The sequence below is a fragment of the Hevea brasiliensis genome, chromosome 14 (genome assembly GCF_030052815.1).
Source record: "Hevea brasiliensis isolate MT/VB/25A 57/8 chromosome 14, ASM3005281v1, whole genome shotgun sequence".
In the NCBI taxonomy this organism is placed as follows: Eukaryota; Viridiplantae; Streptophyta; class Magnoliopsida; order Malpighiales; family Euphorbiaceae; genus Hevea; species Hevea brasiliensis.
This window is the reverse complement of record NC_079506.1, coordinates 30709417-30717274: the sequence shown is the minus strand read 5'-3', so window position 1 is coordinate 30717274 and position 7858 is coordinate 30709417. Positions and strand designations below refer to the sequence as shown.

The 7858-nt window shown below is 30.6% G+C and overlaps 1 pseudogene; it reads left to right on the top strand.

Annotated features, from left to right (window-relative positions):
• The first annotated feature begins 1329 nt into the window (after positions 1–1329).
• Positions 1330–1890, top strand: LOC131172934 (B3 domain-containing protein At2g32645-like; annotated as a pseudogene).
• The last annotated feature ends 5968 nt before the right edge of the window (positions 1891–7858 follow it).

Sequence of the window (7858 nt, the reverse complement as noted above, 5' to 3'; positions counted from 1 at the left end):
TCTTCTCACTTTTTAATTGATTTTTAAACTTCTTGCTATTGTAGTCAATTTTTTAATTTTTGATAATTTTAACTTGATTTTAAATATTTATTTTTTTTAGTAAACATTGAAAATGAAATAAATTGACCATCAAACTTATGATAGAAGGGAACTGAATAATTAAAATTATATCACCTTAACTAATTTAATAGGTATGCAAATGTAAAAATGCACCTATTTTATGGTTTTTTTTTTCCTCACTTCTTGAAAGCACCGTAAATGCGTACGCTATTTAGGAAACTCTTGGATATAAATAGAAGGTGAACTTCAAATGAATCATATATATTATTTACAAAAAATAAAGTGATCAAAGATATGCAATAATTTTTTTTAATTATTTTGTGAAATTAAAATTTTTTAGAATGAATTATTAAAAACTCATTAAGTCCTATAACTTTATTCATACTTTATTTCTATTATTTTTCAAAATTAATTACGACACTTAGGATAAAAATTATATAAAATTTTTAATACCAAAAAAATATATACATAAGATATCAAAATTTTTATAATACAATAATTTAGAAATTTAAAAAAAATTAAATTTTGAGAATAAACTCACGATTATGATCAAATTTAAATGATCATTAATAAATTATATAAAAATCCTACAAATTTAAATATTAAAAACTAAAGTAACTACTAATAAATCATACATATTAAAAATTAACTTTGTCAGATAAAATAATAACTATTAATAAATTAAAGATAATAACAAATTAATGTCAGCCAATGGTAATGGAGCTAGACACAAGGGTGCTTTCAAGATTCTGAAGCACTGCAAGATTACTATAAATGAAATAAGGAAAGATATCGACAAATGAAAGATACCACAATAAATTAATTAATTAATGCAAAAAAAAAAGTAATGAAAGATATCTACAGATAAAAGATATCACAAACAATTAATTAATGGAAAGAAAGCTAATCAAATATATCAAAAGATCGCAAATCTTGAAGGATTAATTGAAGTTATAAACTATATATAGGTTTGTGCTTGTTGAAATGTGTAGAAATATTTTTTCGCTAAAGAAGGGAGAAATAAAGATGGGGAGAGTTCTTGATGCAGATATTGGTGGGTGTTTCGACAGAATGGTGGCTGCGATCAAGTTTGTGGAAGAAAGCATTCTGACTGCTTTTGTGCAACAAGTAAGAGCTGAAGCCATGATCAAACACGATGACCGACTTGCTGCATATGTGCCCAAGAAAAGCAGGGGCCATGGACAACGCGTAGACAAGAAACCTCATTCTCATTCATCTTAATTTCTTCATGTGAAGTCTTCTGGGAGCATGAACGAGAACAAGAAAAGGGTTAGTGGCAAGCAATGCTTCCAAAGTGGTAACAGTAATGAAGATGAACAGAAAAAAAAAAAAAAGAAATTGCTGAAGAGACCAAGGTCTGACAGAATCAATTTTGCAAATTTTAGTTTGAAGACACCTACTGACATGCCTAAGGAATGGTGGCATAAAATACAAGCAAAAGGAGGCATTGATGTGAAGTTGGCAATAATGAAATAGATGTTTGCCATTGATTTGAATACTCACCACGATCGTTTCTCAATCCCTTTTAAGCAGATAAGAGATTTCAGTTTTCTTACAGAGGATGAGAAGAGAAAGTTAAAGGAGCTTAAGAAGAAAATACCAGTTACACTCATGGAACCTTGTGGTTCTGAGTCTGAGATGTGGCTAAGGCAATGGAATTTGAAAAGTAGCAGTACCTATGTGTTGACATCTAGTTGGAAGAAAGTCTTGGAAAGGAATCATCAGGGATCATCAGGGAAGTTCAAACAAAACGACATAGTGCAGCTGTGGTCTTTTAGAACGATGGAGATGTCTGGGTGCTTTATTTAAGGTTGAGGAAGCGATGAGTGGCGATAAAGGGGAGAATGGCGATGGTGCACAAGTCATAGTACCATGTTGGACCTAGAACTACATTCACAATTTGCTATTTTAATTAGAGTTGGAGTGCTGTAATCTTAATACACAGTTATTTGTTTTGTCTTCTTCCTTGCTAGTTATATTATATTTCTACAGTTAAACATCTTTGATGTATTTGATACACTACCATATTTCATAGATTCATCAACATGTTCAATTATTCTAAAGGCAAATTGAGTTTAATCTTTTAATCGTTCTTCTGTTATGATAACCATCTAAATCCAACAAATATTCAATAGACCATGATTGAAGTCCATCAACTTGTATGGGATTACTGGCAATTTCAGAGTAACCATTTGAGTTGCATTTTCATTCATCTGACTAAATTTTCCGATGGGATTGTTTGACTTGAAAATTCTGGTTGTAATAATTTCGAAGAATCAATAATCAAAGGATGATGGCTCTAGAATTTTGTACAATGTTCGTAACCTTTAATTTCTTTACATTGAAAAATTAAATAGTCTAATGAACACAATTCAGTTGGTATGTGGTAGAGTTTTATTAGAATTGAAAGGTCCTGGTAAACTTGCAATTCCTGAAAGAACAAAAGTTGCAGCTCATACTCTTGGTACCCACTGGAGTTTAGGCAGAAAATCTTGACAGGTTTGAAGTTTTTAATGCTGTAGTGAAAAGGAAAAATGACCTCCACTTAATTCCTAATCCATACCCTCCTCCACCAGTCAAGTAAAATATCAGTATGCATGTCAGTTTGATATTTGCATTCAGCAAGTGAATAAATTGACTTTTAAACTATTTTGCCGTAGCAATATAGTTTTTAAATATTTCACATCTTAAACATGAGCATTCTAATTAAGCAACTACCTAGCTAATTCCTTCTGCACAAAAGTATGCATTTCACAGTACTAATTATATCTCTATACACAAGAAGCAGGGGCAACTAGTAACAGTGACATTGTTCATCAAGCATTTGAAGCATGAAGCATTGAATGGATTAAAATTCAAAATTACAATTTTCAGAAAAGGAAAATCATTCCCATTTCTGAACATTTGTATAAACAAAAAATAGGAAAAACTTGACATATAATCATTATGAAATGTTGTCAAAACCATAGTTTCTGTTGGTAGTTTAAAGAATAATAGCGAAAAAAGGGGAATGAAAGGAAGGAACATAATCTAATTCATTTCATTTATATATATAGCTTATACAAAAGATTGCAATTTCTATGGTCAACAACAACTCCTTAAATTTAGCTACTTGATCCTCTGAGCTGCAATGCTTCAATTTCACTTGAACTTCCTTCTCAACTTCTCTAAGGAAGTGATATTTGACTTTAATATGTTTAGTATTTCCATGAAAGACTGGATTTTTTATAATAGAAACGGCAGATTTATTGTCATATAGCACCTTTGTAGCATTTACTTGTTCATGCTTCAAATCAACCAGCAACTTCCTAAGCCAAATGGCTTGGTTTACAGCATGTGCAACAGCAATATACTCTGCCTCAGCTTTGGATTGTGCCACAGTCTCTTGCTTCTTGGAACTCCAACAAATCATGCCTGAGCCAATAGAAAAATAGTAACCAGAGGTGCTTCTCATGTCATTACATGAACCTGCCCAATCACTATCAGTGAAGCCCATTAGTTTTACTTCTGCATGTCTTGCATATAATAAACCAAAGTCTACTGTTCCTTTCACATATAGCATCACCCTCTTTGCAGCTCAATAATTCACTTCACATGGGCTCTGCATGAACCTAGAAAGTATGCTTGTTGCATACATTATATCTGGTCTGGTAGCTGACAGATATAGTAGGCATCCAATAAGACTCCTGTATAGACTTGCATTAATCTTCGTTGCTGCATCATTTTTGCTAAGCTTTTCACCTTGCACAGCTGGAGTACTTACTATCTTACAATTTTCCATCCCAAACTTCTTTAAAATTTCAATTGCATATTTCCTTTGGCACATTAAAATTCCTTGATGAAGTTGCAGGATTTCCATACCAAGAATAAGATATTTTCCCCAAATCACTCATCTCAAAACTTCTTTTGAGCTCCTCCTTGAACAGATGAATCAACAATTGATTGCTAACAGTGACCAATAGATCATCAACATATAAAGAAACAACAATGGTGCAGCTGTGGTCTTTTAGGCACAATGGAGATCTATGATCCATGGAGCTATACTTGGCGGATTTAGAATATATTGATTGTATTGCCTCTGAAAAAATATTATCTTGGCTAACCAGCTTCTGTGCACTTCATTGACAGTGATTGAGTTTCTGGCAGAATTGCAATTAAGACTAGAAAACTTTTGGTAGTTGCTGCAATGGTGGCGGATTAAGACAATCTAGAGGTTGAACTACTGCTCAATCATTTACAGCAGAAGCATTGGATTCAGACGAAGCTTGATGAACTGCTATTTCAGTTCCACTATCATGTGTGACTTGTGGAAAATAAGGCCTTGGTGAATAAGAACCAATCTTCCCTTTATTAGCATTAGTATTTGTGAATTTGAAATTTGGCAGGAAACCAATTTAGTCTGAAACAAGATTCCTGTTTGTGTGTTGTAAAACTGGCAAACAATGTTCTTTTTACTCTTTCCATATTGATCAGTTCTAAAATTAGCATTGTGTGCAGAATAAGAAACAGACACGCACAGAGTGACAATTGCGATGGAGATGCTCTCAACTCTTATTGAACTGACTTGTCATATAACTGTCATTAATTTTAAACATAATTATAAAAAATTAATTATAATTAAGATTAATTAAATTATAAAAATTATATAACATCCTAATAATTTGATCTTTTACCCATTGCTGTAATAATACAGGTATAACGAGAATCATTAGGCTTTTAAATTCTCTATATCCATTTTATTATCCTTATCATTAATAATAAATTTCAAATTAATGATTATATCGTTAGGACTATCATTAGGCTTTTAATTTGAAATTAATAAGTTGCATTCATCCTTCCACCATTCAGCTTTATGTTAATACTAATTCAATTCCTGCATTACATATGGATAATTATTAAAATCATATTGATAAATTATTTAATAGAAATTTTAATAATAAAGTAATTATATATTTTTTTTTTAATATTTAGTAAATATTTATTTTAATATTTAATTATTATTACTATATCTATCATTTATAATTATATTAAATATAAATATTTTTATCATCATTGTTGTTAATTTTTAAGATTAATTATATACTTATATATAGATTATATTAAAATTAATTAAATTACAAATTTTATACCTTCCTAATATTAAGATTAACTAATGATTGATAGCTTTACTGTTAGCTGATAGCTAATAACTTATTACAATTGATTTATATTATATCTATTTGTTGCTTTTGATATTGAAAATGACTAATATTGGTATATCATATAATTTATATTACTATTGAAACAAATATATAATTATTAATTTATTATATTATATTATTTATTTTATTATTTAAATAAATATAAAATAATTAATTTGTTATATTATATCACAAATAAATAATAAAAAAAGTAATTCAATAACTTAAGAAGAAATTAAAAAAAATAAAAACGAGAAATTTGAGCTAAAATAGAAAATAAAAAAAAAACATTTCTAAAGAATTTTCACGATTTTAGACCAAAGGCTTAAATATGAGATGAAAAAAAAAAAAGCTTAATTTTTAATTCAGGTCATCAAATCATATTGTCAAATAAGTTGTGTGCGAGAGAATTTACCACTTAATATAAATGGGACTTAAGGCATGATAAATTATAATCATTAAAATATATATGAGTATTTTTATCGAACAATAAAAAGATTCTACTGCAATTCATGAATTGCTCTAATTACAGAGCTGATGCAAAAGGCAGCTGATAGATATTATATCACCTATCAGCTGCCATTTTAAAGTGTTCACCAAATAGTTTGGTATTGTTATTTGCATGCTCGTTAGTTATTAACTATATTAAACAGCTGACAAACAGCCCCTTATACAGATACGTTACCATTGGAACCCAATACTAAAAGGGAAGAGCTTTCTTTGCCGTCCAACAAGAAAGAGAAGGAGAGAGAAGTCACACTACATCTAGTCTTCCTTCTTATCTTGTATTTATATACAAGAGACAAAATAGTAAATAGTATGCCACATGTCATGATCCTATTCCATCTTGCTTTTAGTGTGTCTTAATCTCATTAAGACAAGTGTCAATGTAAGATTATATGATCAAATATCATCTCTCATCACATGGAAGATAAATGGCATGCATCTATAGGTGCCACATGTCATCTTCTAATGGTGCCATATGTCACCATGTAAAATTACCATTTTGCTCTTGTATTGAATTTTGAGTTGTAGGCGCAACGGAAGCAGTTTGAGGGTTGGATTCAAAAATTTTCTAGGGTTTCATGCAAACATACAATATGTTTTATGATCCTAACCAACCTCAAATACCCAAGGCATGTTAAAACACACTTTTAACATGCATGATTCTTTCATTTGCCATTAAAGATTGTCGTTTAACAATTAAACTAATTTAATATTAGATTAAAAGGGGTTAAGAGACCCCTAACCTTAAGGGGCACAGAATCAAACTTCTTGCTTCCTTTGGTAGTTTCCAGAGCTTCACTTGTAGCTCTTTTAGCTTGTCCACTATAAGCTACCACTAAGATCACCTTTGGCAACCCAAATCCTCTTTTAGGTGTTTGCCAACCACTAACTATTAGGGTGTTTGCTTTTGGTGATTTTCTAGCAGATGTAGGTGGCTAGAAACAATTTCTAGAGTTTTTTATTCAAGAAGGAAATAAACTTTTTTTCAAGCATAAATGGAAGAAATTAGAAGAGAGAGAAAGAGGACCCTTGTTGCCGTCCAACTTGGTGAAGAAGAAGAAAAGTGTAAGTTTTCTTCTTATCTAACATTTATATATAAGAGACAAAATAGTTAATAGTGTACCACATGTCATTATCCTATTCCATCTTGCTTTTAGTGTGTCTTAATCTCATTAAGACAAGTGTCAATGCAAGATTATATGATCAAATATAATATTCCATTACATGAAAGACAAATGGCACACATCTATAGGTGCCATGTGTCACCATCTCTTGGTGCCACGTGTCATCATGTAAAATTATCATTTTGCCCTTGTATTGAATTTTGAGTTCTCAACCCAAAATAGTAATTTCTCTCTCAAATTAATTTATATCACATATAAATTAATTTATCAATTAATCTTCATTAATTAAATTCAATTTACATCATACATCCAATGTCTAAGATTTGGTTTTTAGTCATGCTAGGGACTTTGCAATCTTATCTTAAACCAAATCTATTTAATTAATTAATTAAACTATTTAATTAATCAATTAAATTATAATTTACTTGGTGGTAATATTTGTGTAGGTGTGTGACTTACTAGGAATGAGAAATGATATTAACTCTTAATATCATTGGAACTCGTCCAAACTGTAAATGATTTCGCCAAATCATTTTAGGCATCTCATAGACTATGGTTGACACCTAGCATAGCATGCCATGGCTTCGCAATTAGTAATAAGAAATATCTTAAAATGAACCTTTAATCATACATGATCATACACTAAAATCCTTCTGTATTATATCCCAATCCCATTAAGGGTCATGGTGGAGTCAAACCCCTTATCATGGAATCTTATGCACTCATTTGAAATCTGATTCTTGACATATAATACTTTACCATCAGGAAACACCTTTCCTGACAAAGTCATTCGTCCTGGCCAGGAACTTAATCTTGTCAAGAACAGCTCAAATCCACATAGGACTTTTAACCCTGTTTACTCAAGGCTATGGATCCCCTCTTGACTGAACACCTGTCCCAACATATAACTACTTTGAGCCAACACACACCAAAATATCTATACATAGTACAGATATATAAGTGGTA